The following is a 17,600-nucleotide window of genomic DNA, read 5'->3' as shown; positions in this document are numbered from 1 at the left end:
GTCTGGTTGCTTTGATATAGGTACTATATGTGGACTTCTCTCACATTTGTTCATTTCGTGATGATGTCTTCAATTATCTAATTTTGATTAATATTTTTGGCATTTTGGTGAAAAGTGATATTTTCGAATTCTTGTTGAAAACAGCCGATTGCTTTGACACTAAACATATTGTTTATTTTCTAATGATATCTTCAGTTCTTTAAGGATGTAGTAGACTTAAAAGTCACTATTTTATACATTTTTTGTTTTATTGTATAGTTTGGTGGCATCTGACTACCTGCAGACAATGGGTGTGTTTCCCACTAAAAATCGTAACCAATACACTAAAAAAAAGCTTTTTTTAAAAAAAGTAAGGATATGTGTTTATAACAGCAGACCGCTCACTTTGCTTTCTGGATAATCGTCTTTGAGCGCAAACAATAAATATTGACCTAATTTGCATAAGTAGTTCTACCTAGCAACGAAAACAGCCCGCGCACGCCCTGCCTCTGTGATCATTCTGTATTAGCGAACGTTTGCGACACATCCAACAATTAGCGCTCCTAAATTATTATTAGATATGAAGAGAAGGAAGGGACCAAAAAGGAAGAATGCGACTCCAATGTCCGAAGAGGCAAAACTTCGTCTAAAAAAACACACCAATCGTGGTATGAATCCGATAGTTCAGACTGCAACGATGTGACGATACAAAGTTTATCAACATGTAGCTCTGACCATGGAGGTACAAAAAATGCTCTGACAGTGAAGAACCAGAAGAAGTGCCAAGAAGTGCATCTGAAAAAAAACTACCGTCACACAGTGACGATGATGAAATGGCTGACACAGATGGGTCGCTGAAACTATTCGAGGTCAACATTATAAATTGCGAACTTTTTCGGTGAGCGCGGTGTTCAAGTTGTAGCGATGAATATTTGATATTGGAAGAAGACTTGCGGCACGGCTGGGGATCTCACTTCCAGTTTAAATGTTAAATTTCAGAGTGTTATTTTTCTTCAGCCGAGAGCATTTTCCCGTCTTCCGAAAAACAAGGAAAACAGTTTCAAGTTAACAAGAAAATGATAATTGCAGAAAGAGCGATCGGTAAAGGCCGACGTGGGATGGCTAAATTTGCCGCGTACATGGGTTTACCGACACCGATCCACCGGGGACCATATAAAAAACACGTCATGGAAGTGGCAAATGGAGCCGAGAATGAGCTTGAGAAGGAGTTCGTAAAAGCGGCGTCAGAGCTCCGACAAATGAAATTGGAAATGGGTGAAATTGAGGATGAAGATGAAACCGTTAACGTGGCAGTTTATGTGGTCGAAAGCTGGAGTAACCATGGTTTCTCTGTAAAAAATGGCGTCGTTACGATGGTTTCTGTTGATACTGGTAAGCAGTAGCATTAATTATATCCATTTTCGTACGGATTCACAGTGACGCATTTTATAGTTATTGTTGCTGTAAGTCCAGTCTGAGGTTATTTTTATTTACATGGATAGAATAGAATACACATTCAAATTCGAGTTTCTAATGATTAGTCTGAGTAGTATGTGAAATTGTAATCACTGTAAATGATAGATGGTCATTTTTCGTCATTCATTCCACTGAAAACTGTCTATTGTCTTTGATTTGAGTCGCTGTGTAGATTTTGTTTCGTTTCTTTGTTTTCTGTCTTGTACTATCTTTTGTTATAATCACAGAATGTTGTATTATCTGAGACAGTTGTCTGAGGTATTATTCATGGTCTCATGTGTGAACGACATCGAAATTTTACATTTGAGCCATCCTGTGAATGTTGGGTGATTTGTGTATACCAGGTGTCAAACGTTCGCTTATTGTTTGTTCTTTCATAATGTGTATATAATAATTCTTTGCAGGAAAAATACTGGACAGTGCACATTTATGCATTTACTGCAAAGAATGTAACAAATGGGAAGACAAAGAAAAAGATGAAGAATACTATGAATGGTTTGAAAATCATATCCCTGATTGCACAGTCAACCACGAAGGCTCCTCGAAGAGTATGGAAGTAGAAGGGACTGTTTCATTATTTAGCCGATCCCTGGAAACACACAATTTCCGGGAAGTTATTTAATTTGTTACATTTTTATGAGTGTGGTATTTTCCATGGTTAGATATAACACAATCCCCGTGGCTTTCACGAACAAAACCATTTTTGCAGCAAAATAATTGTAACATTAACAAATAATTAAAATAAATAATAATTATAGAAATTATATATAAAAAAAATTAAGCCAACCAGGATCTTATTTTAATCAGATTTGATATAACAGGATTTCGAAATAGTAATTTTTTTAATTGTTAGCTATACATCGTTCATTGGTGACGGGGACAGCTCTGCGTACAATTCTGTTAAGTATATCTATGATGATGAGTACATAGTACAAAAAGAAGACTGTGTGGGACATATACAGAAAAGGATGGGTACACAGCTGAGAAGTTTAGTTGAAAAGGAAAAAGGTAAGATATATATATGTTTGCGATTTGTTTTTATATCATGATATCAGCCAATCTTATTTATAATAAAGTATTTGAGAATGTTACCCAGCACAAGGTAACATTGATTGCATGTGTTTTAATTGATTTGTTCTGTACAGGGTTGTGTTTTAGAAAGGTGCTACATCTATAATTGCATGCCCTAGAATAATTATATGATTTTTTTATCCTTTTACAGGACAGAAATTAGATGACGGTAGAGCGTTGACTGGCCAAGGAAGACTCCCTAAAAAAGTAATAAACAACCTACAAACTTTTTATGGTATTGCCATAAGAAGTAATAAAGGTATTTTTTTATATTACTTCAGTTACATTTAGAGTGTATATTACGACATACTTTCATATGTATTCTTTCTCAAATTCTTTCACAGTCAGTAAAAACATTGTAAATCAAGGCTGGTCTGAAACTTGTTTATTTATTTTATTTTTTTTGATTAAGATTACTGTATATTTTGCATAATTTATATATTATATTGTAATTTTATTCTTGTTTCACTTTTCAGGCAATGTAGACAAAATGATCCAGCAAACAAAAGCCGCAGTACTGCACTATGCCAGCACCAGTGAAAAACCAAAAGGAAATGAAAGTTGGTGCAAGTGGCAAAGGGATCTTGCTATGGGCAGTGCAACATACAGGCCACTAAAGAAACCCTACCAGCTGCTGTTGTGGACACAATTTGGCCCATAGTTGAGAAGTTGTCAAGTGAAAACCTGTTAGAAGGCGCAAAGAATGGGCTTACTCAAAATGCGAATGAATCTTGTCATCATTGTCTATGGTCTTATTTACCAAAGGAAACAAACCATGGCTACGACGAAGTAAGGCTGGGATTCCCCATGGCAGTGGCCCATTTTAATTCGGGAATGAACAAATTTAACACCAACTTCAGTTCCACGTGAAAGTACATCCGATTGGAAACATTTTGACAATGAATGAATATATGCCGGAAATTATGCCTACTCAGATGAGAGGAATGCTGCAAGAAAACAAATAAAAAAGCGCCGTCTTCATAAAGAAGACCAACAAGAATATGCAGAGGGCACAACATACGAGAGTGGGACATTCAGCGATCCACAAGAAATCAGGCATCGCCAGCCAAGATCATGTCGGCAATGCAAACTACTAATGAAAGGCCATCCAAGGGACCGCTGCAGTTTGTAATGATTCGCCACTAAATTTCCCACTGCTGTAATTATGCCATATTTGACAGTCTGTTATTTGTTTTCCTTTTTAATGTCATACTTTCAACAAAATTAGTGTAATTACAAATTTGAATCAGTCAACATTGTTTTTGTTTGTGTGAGACTTCAGTGTGAGTCAACTAGGGGACTGGCTATTATTTATATATTGTGGTTGTGAATTGGGGCCAGGGAAATGAACATAATAATGTATGAATTGTAATTGGCACAGAATTCATACATAGCTGAAAAAAAATATGTGAATAAAAATCCAACACAACAAATAGCATTGTTTTTTCATTATTATTATTATCAATTTCCAACAAAAAATAAAGAACATTCCAAAATTAAAAATGTATTGGTTGTCCTGCTATCCTGTATTGATACACATATTGCCTGACAGAAATCCTCCATCGATAGTTTGAATGCACTCTGAAAATAACAAACCAATATTAGTGAAAATATAAAGCAGATGAAATAAATGCAGTATATATTATGATTTCTGAGCCACTAACAATATAGTAGGTTGACACCCCGGGAAACTTCATGGTAGAAATTGTAGTTGTGGGTAATGATAGAATATACAAAATAATATCAACAACGAAGTGTAATGAACTGCAGGAATTTACATTGAAATACACACCTTTCTAATTTCTCCCTTCACCTGGTTTGGGTATAAAGCTCAATCCAATAAAGTACGGGAGCTGGGTAGTCATAATGACATATACACAAAGTATCAAAGCATTCAGGCTTGTAGTTTTCAAGAATTTTGACCATTCCATATTTTCACTGTCCCATCGTGTGAGGCAATATATATCCATTGTGAACATTGACATCAGAAATCAACCCAGCGTGAATCTGAAAAGAAAAAAAAAGTCTACATTAATCATTATACAGACAAAGATTTAAGGTAAAAATTACTATGCATTTTTCCCATATGTATTATGTGTATGCTATGTTGAATTGAACTGATCAAAAAAATGTGAAAAGAGATAAATGAAAATGAAGACAAAATTCAGAGTTTCAAAAACAAGATGTTTTGAAAAAATTCAGAGGTGGATGCTGTTATGTTAGTTTATGAAGGCAGTACGGTGAATATATTAACTGACTTGTAATAGGGATCAATGCAATCCTGTACTGCCTGAGTACATACTTTCTGGTATTCTCGTGATAACTTTATCATCTTATCTTTTACATGTAATAATTATTTTCGGAGATAAAATCATGAAACTGCAATGAAAAATGTTTTGAAATGCAAATATATTCATGCAAGATTAGATTCTATAAACAAAACAAATATGCATGTCTGTAAGGGTATCTCTAAAGTGTAGTTGCATGTGGAAAAGGTGAGGTGAATTTTGTCTCTATGTCACTCAACATGAGGCAATAAAATACATAAATAAATTACTTTGTTTTCATTGATGTATAAAATTTGATTTATCCTTTTATATCTATTTTTTTATTAGAACGCTGTTTATCAAAATTAATCATGTTTATATATCTGTTCTATTTTTATAGAAGAACCTTCCCAAATAAAAAAAAATTCTAAAATTTAAAAATATGAGAGGTAGTCACTGAACCATGTACTTTCACACTCAAGCAAGAGAATAGACATGTTGGTGAACTAGCCTTGCACTGTGAGTGTTTTATTGTTTACACTAAAGTTTTTTTCACAAATAAAAAAATTAAAAAAAAAGAACTGCAGACCACACTTCTTTATATTTATTAGTGGGCAAGCCATGTTTCCACATACAAAAATACACATACTATATTTCTATTTAATTTATTTTATTTAAAAAAAAAATATTTTAGAGGCATAACAATATAACGACTAGATTTGGTGTCACAGTTTGCTCCCAATTCATACTGGAATATTGCCAGCAATAATTAATAAAGCTTGTTCAGAAAACCATTTATTCCCGACATCATATTCAATGGCTAGTTCTCAGGATCTACAACAGTAAATAAATAAACAGAAATCATTTTGATGAGTGGTTTTTAGACGACACTGCCATATCGCACAGATATTCAACACCACCATATCGAATTTGGATTTGGCCATACCATTTCAAGCTGCAGGGTGTCTAAACAATGACTCAACAAACAATAAACACATCTCCCACCCACCACACAAATTTTAGCCACAATTGAACAACCAAGAAAGCAACAAATATCAGGCTGCATCTTGAAAACAACGAGATAACACATTACAACCAGTCATTACAAACATGAAATCCTCCACCCCTCCCAGTACACCCTACAGCATTAATGGTTCCTATACTCATTTGCATCTATGTACAACAAGCTTAGCCAATAGATGCACCTGACTCATCAAACTTTTCACCAACCACTCATTCTAAATATTGTGGAGTGAGGGCGCTATTTACTAAGGAGAGGAATCTTTTAAACGAATTAAACAGATCTAATATTACAAGCAGTGAGTATCTAGTTATGCTATAATTAGAGACGGTATACAATTCACTCACCTGTAAACATACTGTGGCATGACTTATAACTTGTTCCTATAGATTTGGTAGCCTAGGCGTAGTGAATACGTGTACGATATACGTCTCAGATATTGAATTTGCTTTACTTCTGAAATTAAAATAAAATATTAAAATTAATTCATTAATATTACCAGCAGTGAGTATTTAGTTATGCTATAATTAGAGACGGTATACAATTCACTCAACTGTAAACATACTGTGGCATGACTTATAACTTGTTCCTATAGATTTGGTAGCCTAGGCGTAGTGAATACGTGTACGATATACGTCTCAGATATTGAATTTGCTTTACTTCTGAAATTAAAATAAAATATTAAAATTAATTCATTACAATTACAAGCAGTGAGTATCTAGTTATGCTATAATTAGAGACGGTATACAATTCACTCACCTGTAAACATACTGTGGCATGACTCATAACTTGTTCCTATAGATTTGGTAGCCTAGGCGTACTGAATACGTGTACGATATACGTCTCAGATATTGAATTTGCTTTACTTCTGAAATTAAAATAAAATATTAAAATTAATTCATTACAAAATTCTAATATTACAAGCAGTGAGTATCTAGTTATGCTATAATTAGAGACGGTATACAATTCACTCACCTGTAAACATATTGTGGCATGACTTATAACTTGTTCCTATAGATTTGGTAGCCTAGGCGTAGTGAATACGTGCACGATATACGTCTCAGATATTGAATTTGCTTTACTTCTGAAATTAAAATAAAATATTAAAATTAATTCATTAATATTACCAGCAGTGAGTATTTAGTTATGCTATAATTAGAGACGGTATACAATAAACTCACCTGTAAACATACTGTGGCATGACTTATAACTTGTTCCTATAGATTTGGTAGCCTAGGCGTAGTGAATACGTGTACGATATACGTCTCAGATATTGAATTTGCTTTACTTCTGAAATTAAAATAAAATATTAAAATTAATTCATTACAATTACCAGCAGTGAGTATTTAATTATGCTATAATTAGAGACAGTATACAATTCACTCACCTGTAAACATACTGTGGCATGACTTATAACTTGTTCCTATAGATTTGGTAGCCTAGGCGCAGTGAATACGCGTACGATATACGTCTCAGATATTGAATTTGCTTTACTTCTGAAATTAATATAAAATATTAAAATTAATTCATTACATCTGTTCTATTTTTATAGAAGAACCTTCCCAAAAAAAAATTCTAAAATTTAAAAATATAAGAGTTAGTGACTAAACCATGTACTTTCACACTCAAGCAAGAGAATAGACATGTTGGTGAACTAGCCTTGCACTGTGAGTGTTTTATTGTTTACACTCCAGTTTTTTTCACAAATAAAAAAATTAAAAAAAAAGAACTGCAGACCACACTTCTTTGTATTTTTTAGTGGGCAAGCCATGTTTCCACATTCAAAAATACACATAATATTTCTATTTAATTTATTTTATTTTTAAAAAAAAATGTTTAGAAGCATAACAATACAACGACTAGATTTGGTGTCATAGTTTGCTCCCAATTCATACTGGAATATTGCCAGCAATAATTAATAAAGCTTGTTCAGAAAACCATTTATTCCCGACATCATATTCAATGGCTAGTTCTCAGGATCTACAACAGTAAATAAATAAACAGAAATCATTTTGATGGTGGTTTTTAGATGACACTGCCATATCGCACAGATATTCAACACCACCATATAGAATTTGGATTTGGACCATACCATTTCAAGCTGCAGGGTGTCTAAACAATGACTCAACAAACAATAAACACATCTCCCACCCACCACACAAATTTTAGCCACAATTGAACAACCAAGAAAGCAACAAATATCAGGCTGCATCTTGAAAACAACGAGATACCACATTACAACCAGTCATTACAAACATGAAATCCTCCACCCCTCCCAGTACACCCTACAGCATTAATGGTTCCTATACTCATTTGCATCTATGTACAACAAGCTTAGCCAATAGATGCACCTGACTCATCAAACTTTTGACCAACCACTCATTCTAAATATAGTGGAGTGAGGGCGCTATTTACTAATGAGAGGAATCTTTTAAACGAATTAAACAGATCTAATATTACAAGCAGTGAGTATCTAGTTATGCTATAATTAGAGAAGGTATACAATTCTCTCACCTGTAAACATACTATGGCATGACTTGTAACTTGTTCCCATAGATTTGATAGCCTAGGCGCAGTGAATACATCTACGATATACGTCTCAGATATTGAATTTGCTTTACCCCGGTAGTTCTGAAATTAAAATAAAATATTAAAATTAATTCATTAATATTACAAGCAGTGAGTATCTAGTTATGCTATAATTAGAGAAGGTATACAATTCTCTCGCCTGTAAACATACTATGGCATGACTTGTAACTTGTTCCCATAGATTTGATAGCCTAGGCGCAGTGAATACATCTACGATATACGTCTCAGATATTGAATTTGCTTTACCCCGGTAGTTCTGAAATTAAATTAAAATATTAAAATTAATTCATTAATATTACAAGCAGTGAGTATCTAGTTATGCTATAATTAGAGAAGGTATACAATTCTCTCACCTGTAAACATACTATGGCATGACTTATAACTTGTTCCTATAGATTTGATAGCCTAGGCGCAGTGAATACATCTACGATATACGTCTCAGATATTGAATTTGCTTTACTTCTGAAATTAAAATAAAAAATATTAAAATTAATTCATTACAATTCAATATCTGAGACGTATATCGTACACGTATTCACTACGCCTAGGCTACCAAATCTATAGGAACAAGTTATAAGTCATGCCACAGTATGTTTACAGGTGAGTGAATTGTATACCGTCTCTAATTATAGCATAACTAGATACTCACTGCTTGTAATATTAATGAATTAATTTTAATATTTTGTTTTAATTTCAGAAGTAAAGCAAATTCAATATCTGAGACGTATATCGTACACGTATTCACTATGCCTAGGCTACCAAATCTATAGGAACAAATTATAAGTCATGCCACAGTATGTTTACAGGTGAGTGAATTGTATACCTTCTCTAATTATAGCATAACTAGATACTCACTACTTGTAATATTTGAATTTTGTAATGAATTAATTTTAATATTTTATTTTACTTTCAGAAGTAAAGCAAATTCAATATCTGAGACGTATATCGTACACGTATTCACTACGCCTAGGCTACCAAATCTATAGGAACAAGTTATAAGTCATGCCACAGTATGTTTACAGGTGAGTGAATTGTATACCTTCTCTAATTATAGCATAACTAAATACTCACTGCTGGTAATTGTAATGAATTAATTTTAATATTTTATTTTAATTTCAGAAGTAAAGCAAATTCAATATCTGAGACGTATATCGTACACGTATTCACTACGCCTAGGCTACCAAATCTATAGGAACAAGTTATAAGTCATGCCACAGTATGTTTACAGGTGAGTGAATTGTATACCATCTCTTATTATAGCATAACTAGATACTCACTGCTTGTAATTGTAATGAATTAATTTTAATATTTTATTTTAATTTCAGAAGTAAAGCAAATTCAATATCTGAGACGTATATCGTACAGGTATTCACTATGCCTAGGCTACCAAATCTATAGGAACAAGTTATAAGTCATGCCACAGTATGTTTACAGGTGAGTGAATTGTATACCGTCTCTAATTATAGCATAACTAAATACTCACTGCTGGTAATTGTAATGAATTAATTTTAATATTTTATTTTAATTTCAGAAGTAAAGCAAATTCAATATCTGAGACGTATATCATACACGTATTCACTACGCCTAGGCTACCAAATCTATAGGAACAAGTTATAAGTCATGCCACAGTATGTTTACAGGTGAGTGAATTGTATACCTTCTCTAATTATAGCATAACTAGATACTCACTGCTTGTAATTGTAATGAATTAATTTTAATATTTTATTTAAATTTCAGAAGTAAAGCAAATTCAATATCTGAGACGTATATTGTACACGTATTCACTACGCCTAGGCTACCAAATCTATAGGAACAAGTTATAAGTCATGCCACAGTATGTTTACAGGTGAGTGAATTGTATACCGTCTCTAATTATAGCATAACTAGATACTCACTGCTTGTAATTGTAATGAATTAATTTTAATATTTTATTTTAATTTCAGAAGTAAAGCAAATTCAATATCTGAGACGTATATCGTACACGTATTCACTACGCCTAGGCTACCAAATCTATAGGAACAAGTTATAAGTCATGCCACAGTATGTTTACAGGTGAGTGAATTGTATACCGTCTCTAATTATAGCATAACTAAATACTCACTGCTGGTAATTGTAATGAATTAATTTTAATATTTTATTTTAATTTCAGAAGTAAAGCAAATTCAATATCTGAGACGTATATCGTACACGTATTCACTACGCCTAGGCTACCAAATCTATAGGAACAAGTTATAAGTCATGCCACAGTATGTTTACAGGTGAGTGAATTGTATACCTTCTCTAATTATAGCATAACTAGATACTCACTGCTTGTAATTGTAGTGAATTAATTTTAATATTTTATTTAAATTTCAGAAGTAAAGCAAATTCAATATCTGAGACGTATATCATATACGTATTCACTACGCCTAGGCTACCAAATCTATAGGAACAAGTTATAAGTCATGCCACAGTATGTTTACAGGTGAGTGAATTGTATACCGTCTCTAATTATAGCATAACTAAATACTCACTGCTGGTAATATTAATGAATTAATTTTAATATTTTATTTTAATTTCAGAAGTAAAGCAAATTCAATATTTGAGACGTATATCGTACACGTATTCACTATGCCTAGGCTACCAAATCTATAGGAACAAGTTATAAGTCATGCCACAGTATGTTTACAGGTGAGTGAATTGTATACCGTCTCTAATTATAGCATAACTAGATACTCACTGCTTGTAATATTAGATCTGTTTAATTCGTTTAAAAGATTCCTCTCCTTAGTAAATAGCGCCCTCACTCCACAATATTTAGAATGAGTGGTTGGTGAAAAGTTTGATGAGTCAGGTGCATCTATTGGCTAAGCTTGTTGTACATAGATGCAAATGAGTATAGGAACCATTAATGCTGTAGGGTGTACTGGGAGGGGTGGAGGATTTCATGTTTGTAATGACTGGTTGTAATGTGTTATCTCGTTGTTTTCAAGATGCAGCCTGATATTTGTTGCTTTCTTGGTTGTTCAATTGTGGCTAAAATTTGTGTGGTGGGTGGGAGATGTGTTTATTGTTTGTTGAGTCATTGTTTAGACACCCTGCAGCTTGAAATGGTATGGCCAAATCCAAATTCGATATGGTGGTGTTGAATATCTGTGCGATATGGCAGTGTCGTCTAAAAAACACGCATCAAAATGATTTCTGTTTATTTATTTACTGTTGTAGATCCTGAGAACTAGCCATTGAATATGATGTCGGGAATAAATGGTTTTCTGAACAAGCTTTATTAATTATTGCTGGCAATATTCCAGTATGAATTGGGAGCAAACTGTGACACCAAATCTAGTCGTTATATTGTTATGCCTCTAAAATATTTTTTTTTTAAATAAAATAATTTAAATAGAAATATATTATGTGTATTTTTGTATGTGGAAACATGGCTTGCCCACTAATAAATATAAAGAAGTGTGGTCTGCAGTTCTTTTTTTTTTAATTTTTTTATTTGTGAAAAAAACTTTAGTGTAAACAATAAAACACTCACAGTGCAAGGCTAGTTCACCAACATGTCTATTCTCTTGCTTGAGTGTGAAAGTACATGGTTCAGTGACTACCTCTCATATTTTTAAATTTTAGAATTTTTTTTTATTTGGGAAGGTTCTTCTATAAAAATAGAACAGATATATAAACATGATTAATTTTGATAAACAGCGTTCTAATAAAAAAATAGATATAAAAGGATAAATCAAATTTTATACATCAATGAAAACAAAGTAATTTATTTATGTATTTTATTGCCTCATGTTGAGTGACATAGAGACAAAATTCACCTCACCTTTTCCACATGCAACTACACTTTAGAGATACCCTTACAGACATGCATATTTGTTTTGTTTATAGAATCTAATCTTGCATGAATATATTTGCATTTCAAAACATTTTTCATTGCAGTTTCATGATTTTATCTCCGAAAATAATTATTACATGTAAAAGATAAGATGATAAAGTTATCACGAGAATACCAGAAAGTATGTACTCAGGCAGTACAGGATTGCATTGATCCCTATTACAAGTCAGTTAATATATTCACCGTACTGCCTTCATAAACTAACATAACAGCATCTACCTCTGAATTTTTTCAAAACATCTTGTTTTTGAAACTCTGAATTTTGTCTTCATTTTCATTTATCTCTTTTCACATTTTTTTGATCAGTTCAATTCAACATAGCATACACATAATACATATGGGAAAAATGCATAGTAATTTTTACCTTAAATCTTTGTCTGTATAATGATTAATGTAGACTTTTTTTTTTACTTTTCAGATTCACGCTGGGTTGATTTCTGATGTCAATGTTCACAATGGATATATATTGCCTCACACGATGGGACAGTGAAAATATGGAATGGTCAAGATTCTTGAAAACTACAAGCCTGAATGCTTTGATACTTTGTGTATATGTCATTATGACTACCCAGCTCCCATACTTTATTGGATTAGAGCTTTATACCCAAACCAGGTGAAGGGAGAAATTAGAAAGGTGTGTATTTCAATGTAAATTCCTGCAGTTCATTACACTTCGTTGTTGATATTATTTTGTATATTCTATCATTTACCACAACTACAATTTTTACCATGAAGTTTCCCGGGGTGTCAACCTACTATATTGTTAGTGGCTCAGAAATCATAATATATACTGCATTTATTTCATCTGCTTTATATTTTCACTAATATTGGTTTGTTATTTTCAGGGTGCATTCAAACTATCGATGGAGGATTTCTGTCAGGCAATATGTGTATCAATACAGGATAGCAGTACAACCAATACATTTTTAATTTTGGAATGTTCTTTATTTTTTGTTGGAAATTGATAATAATAATAGTGAAAAAACAATGTTATTTGTTGTGTTGGATTTTTATTCACATATTTTTTTTTCAGCTATGTATGAATTCTGTGCCAATTACAATTCATACATTATTATGTTCATTTCCCTGGCCCCAATTCACAACCACAATATATAAATAATAGCCAGTCCCCTAGTTGACTCACACTGAAGTCTCACACAAACAAAAACAATGTTGACTGATTCAAATTTGTAATTACACTAATTTTGTTGAAAGTATGACATTAAAAAGGAAAACAAATAACAGACTGTCAAATATGGCATAATTACAGCAGTGGGAAATTTAGTGGCGAATCATTACAAACTGCAGCGGTCCCTTGGATGGCCTTTCATTAGTAGTTTGCATTGCCGACATGATCTTGGCTGGCGATGCCTGATTTCTTGTGGATCGCTGAATGTCCCACTCTCGTATGTTGTGCCCTCTGCATATTCTTGTTGGTCTTCTTTATGAAGACGGCGCTTTTTTATTTGTTTTCTTGCAGCATTCCTCTCATCTGAGTAGGCATAATTTCCGGCATATATTCATTCATTGTCAAAATGTTTCCAATCGGATGTACTTTCACGTGGAACTGAAGTTGGTGTTAAATTTGTTCATTCCCGAATTAAAATGGGCCACTGCCATGGGGAATCCCAGCCTTACTTCGTCGTAGCCATGGTTTGTTTCCTTTGGTAAATAAGACCATAGACAATGATGACAAGATTCATTCGCATTTTGAGTAAGCCCATTCTTTGCGCCTTCTAACAGGTTTTCACTTGATAACTTCTCAACTATGGCCAAATTGTGTCCACAACAGCAGCTGGTAGGGTTTCTTTAGTGGCCTGTATGTTGCACTGCCCATAGCAAGATCCTTTTGCCACTTGCACCAACTTTCATTTCCTTTTAAGTTTTTCACTGGTGCTGGCATAGTGCAGTACTGCGGCTTTTGTTTGCTGGATCATTTTGTCTACATTGCCTGAAAAGTGAAACAAGAATAAAATTACAATATAATATATAAATTATGCAAAATATACAGTAATCTTAATCAAAAAAAAATAAAATAAATAAACAAGTTTCAGACCAGCCTTGATTTACAATGTTTTTACTGACTGTGAAAGAATTTGAGAAAGAACACATATGAAAGTATGTCGTAATATACACTCTAAATGTAACTGAAGTAATATAAAAAAAATACCTTTATTACTTCTTATGGCAATACCATAAAAAGTTTGTAGGTTGTTTATTACTTTTTTAGTGAGTCTTCCTTGGCCAGTCAACGCTCTACCGTCATCTAATTTCTGTCCTGTAAAAGGATAAAAAAATCATATAATTATTCTAGGGCATGCAATTATAGAAGTAGCACCTTTCTAAAACACAACCCTGTACAGAACACATCAATTAAAACACATGCAATCAATGTTACCTTGTGCTGGGTAACATTCTCAAATACTTTATTATAAATAAGATTGGCTGATATCATGATATAAAAACAAATCGCAAACATATATATATCTTACCTTTTTCCTTTTCAACTAAACTTCTCAGCTGTGTACCCATCCTTTTCTGTATATGTCCCACACAGTCTTCTTTTTGTACTATGTACTCATCATCATAGATATACTTAACAGAATTGTACGCAGAGCTGTCCCCGTCACCAATGAACGATGTATAGCTAACAATTAAAAAATTACTATTTCGAAATCCTGTTATATCAAATCTGATTAAAATAAGATCCTGGTTGGCTTAATTTTTTTATATATAATTTCTATAATTATTATTTATTTTATTTATTTGTTAATGTTACAATTATTTTGCTGCAAAAATGGTTTTGTTCGTGAAAGCCACGGGGATTGTGTTATATCTAACCATGGAAAATACCACACTCATAAAAATGTAACAAATTAAATAACTTCCCGAAAATTGTGTGTTTCCAGGGATCGGCTAAATAATGACAGTCCCTTCTACTTCCATACTCTTCGAGGAGCCTTCGTGGTTGACTGTGCAATCAGGGATATGATTTTCAAACCATTCATAGTATTCTTCATCTTTTTCTTTGTCTTCCCATTTGTTACATTCTTTGCAGTAAATGCATAAATGTGCACTGTCCAGTATTTTTCCTGCAAAGAATTATTATATACACATTATGAAAGAACAAACAATAAGCGAACGTTTGACACCTGGTATACACAAATCACCCAACATTCACAGGATGGCTCAAATGTAAAATGTCGATGTCGTTCACACATGAGACCATGGATAATACCTCAGACAACTGTCTGAGATAATACAACATTCTGTGATTATAACAAAAATAGCACAAGACAGAAAACAAAAAAACGAAACAAAATCTACACAGCGACTCCAATCAAAGACAATAGACAGTTTTCAGTGGAATGAATGACGAAAAATGACCATCTATCATTTACAGTGATTACAATTTCACATACTACTCAGACTAATCATTAGAAACTCGAATATGAATGTGTATTCTATTCTATCCATGTAAATAAAAATAACCTCAGACTGGACTTACAGCAACAATAACTATAAAATGCGTCACTGTGAATCCGTACGAGAAAAATGGATATAATTAATGCTACTGCTTACCAGTATCAACAGAAACCACCGTAACGACGCCATTTTTCACAGAGAAACCACCGTAACGACGCCATTTTTTGCAGAGAAACCATGGTTACTCCAGCTTTCATCCACAGAAACTGCCACGTTAACAGTTTATCTTCATCCTCAATTTCACCCATTTCCAATTTCATTTGTCGGAGCTCTGACGCCGCTTTTACGAACTCCTTCTCAAGCTCATTCTCGGCTCCATTTGCCACTTCCATGACGTGTTTTTTATATGGTCCCCGGTGGATCGGTGTCGGTAAACCCATGTACGTGGCAAATTTAGCCATCCCACGTCGGCCTTTACCGATCGCTCTTCCTGCAATTATCATTTTCTTGTTAACTTGAAACTGTTTTCCTTGTTTTTCGGAAGACGGGAAAATGCTCTCGGCAGAAGAAAAATAACACTCTGAAATTTAACATTTAAACTGGAAGTGAGATCCCCAGCCGTGCCGCGAGTCTTCTTCCAATATCAAATGTTCATCGCTACAACTTGAGCACCGCGCTCAACGAAAAAGTTCGCTATTTATAATGTTGACCTCGAATAGTTTCAGCGACCCATCTGTGTCAGCCATTTCATCATCGTCACTGTGTGACGGTAGTTTTCTTTCAGATGCACTTCTTGGCACTTCTTCTGGTTCTTCCTCACCTGTAAACATACTATAGCATGACTTGTAACTTGTTCCCATAGATTTGATAGCCTAGGCGCAGTGAATACATCTACGATATACGTCTCAGATATTGAATTTGCTTTACCCCGGTAGTTCTGAAATTAAAATAAAATATTAAAATTAATTCATTAATATTACAAGCAGTGAGTATCTAGTTATGCTATAATTAGAGAAGGTATACAATTCTCTCACCTGTAAACATACTATGCCATGACTTATAACTTGTTCCTATAGATTTGATAGTCTAGGCGCAGTGAATACATCTACGATATACGTCTCAGATATTGAACTTGCTTTAGTTCTGAAATTAAAATAAAATATTAAAATTAATTCATTACAATTCTAATATTACAAGCAGTGAGTGTCTAGTTATGCTATAATTGGAGAAGGTATACAATTCTCTCACCTGTAAACATACAATGGCATGACTTGTAACTTGTTCCCATAGATTTGATAGCCTAGGCGCAGTGAATACATCTACGATATACGTCTCAGATATTGAATTTGCTTTACCCCGGTAGTTCTGAAATTAAAATAAAATATTAAAATTAATTCATTAATATTACAAGCAGTGAGTATCTAGTTATGCTATAATTAGAGAAGGTATACAATTCTCTCACCTGTAAACATACTATGGCATGACTTATAACTTGTTCCTATAGATTTGATAGCCTAGGCGCAGTGAATACATCTACGATATACGTCTCAGATATTGAATTTGCTTTAGTTCTGAAATTAAAATAAAATATTAAAATTAATTCATTAATATTACAAGCAGTGAGTATCTAGTTATGCTATAATTAGAGAAGGTATACAATTCTCTCACCTGTAAACATACTATGCCATGACTTGTAACTTGTTCCCATAGATTTGATAGCCTAGGCGCAGTGAATACATCTACGATATACGTCTCAGATATTGAATTTGCTTTACCCCGGTAGTTCTGAAATTAAAATAAAATATTAAAATTAATTCATTAATATTACAAGCAGTGAGTATCTAGTTATGCTATAATTAGAGAAGGTATACAATTCTCTCACCTGTAA

General features: G+C 33.3%; 4 long non-coding RNA genes across 5 annotated transcripts; 2 read left to right on the top strand and 2 right to left on the bottom strand.

Annotated features, from left to right (window-relative positions):
- Positions 1 to 1,297: 1,297 nt before the first annotated feature.
- On the top strand, positions 1,298 to 2,061 carry LOC146729883 (uncharacterized). Its single transcript, XR_014927858.1, has 2 exons — positions 1,298 to 1,371; positions 1,860 to 2,061. It is a non-coding gene; the product is annotated as an uncharacterized LOC146729883 (long non-coding RNA).
- Positions 2,062 to 3,964: 1,903 nt separating this feature from the next.
- LOC146729882 (uncharacterized) lies at positions 3,965 to 5,430 on the bottom strand. The gene is made up of 2 exons (XR_014927857.1): positions 4,319 to 5,430; positions 3,965 to 4,107 (listed from the first exon to the last, which is right to left on the bottom strand). It is a non-coding gene; the product is annotated as an uncharacterized LOC146729882 (long non-coding RNA).
- Positions 5,431 to 10,504: 5,074 nt separating this feature from the next.
- LOC146729881 (uncharacterized) lies at positions 10,505 to 12,972 on the top strand. 2 transcript variants are annotated; one of them, XR_014927834.1, is made up of 3 exons: positions 10,505 to 10,661; positions 10,759 to 10,867; positions 12,705 to 12,972. It is a non-coding gene; the product is annotated as an uncharacterized LOC146729881 (long non-coding RNA). The 2 variants fall into 2 exon arrangements; XR_014927835.1 differs by lacking the exon at positions 12,705 to 12,972 and adding an exon at positions 11,608 to 11,739.
- Positions 12,973 to 13,209: 237 nt separating this feature from the next.
- On the bottom strand, positions 13,210 to 16,640 carry LOC146729880 (uncharacterized). The gene is made up of 4 exons (XR_014927833.1): positions 15,869 to 16,640; positions 14,779 to 15,378; positions 14,457 to 14,564; positions 13,210 to 14,237 (listed from the first exon to the last, which is right to left on the bottom strand). It is a non-coding gene; the product is annotated as an uncharacterized LOC146729880 (long non-coding RNA).
- Between the last annotated feature and the right edge of the window lie 960 nt (positions 16,641 to 17,600).

This window comes from Saccoglossus kowalevskii, chromosome 20 (assembly GCF_978046115.1).
Source record: "Saccoglossus kowalevskii chromosome 20, keSacKowa6.1, whole genome shotgun sequence".
Taxonomy (NCBI): Eukaryota; Metazoa; Hemichordata; class Enteropneusta; family Harrimaniidae; genus Saccoglossus; species Saccoglossus kowalevskii.
The sequence above is the reverse complement of the archived record's forward strand: the minus strand, read 5'-3'. Positions and strand labels throughout refer to the sequence as shown.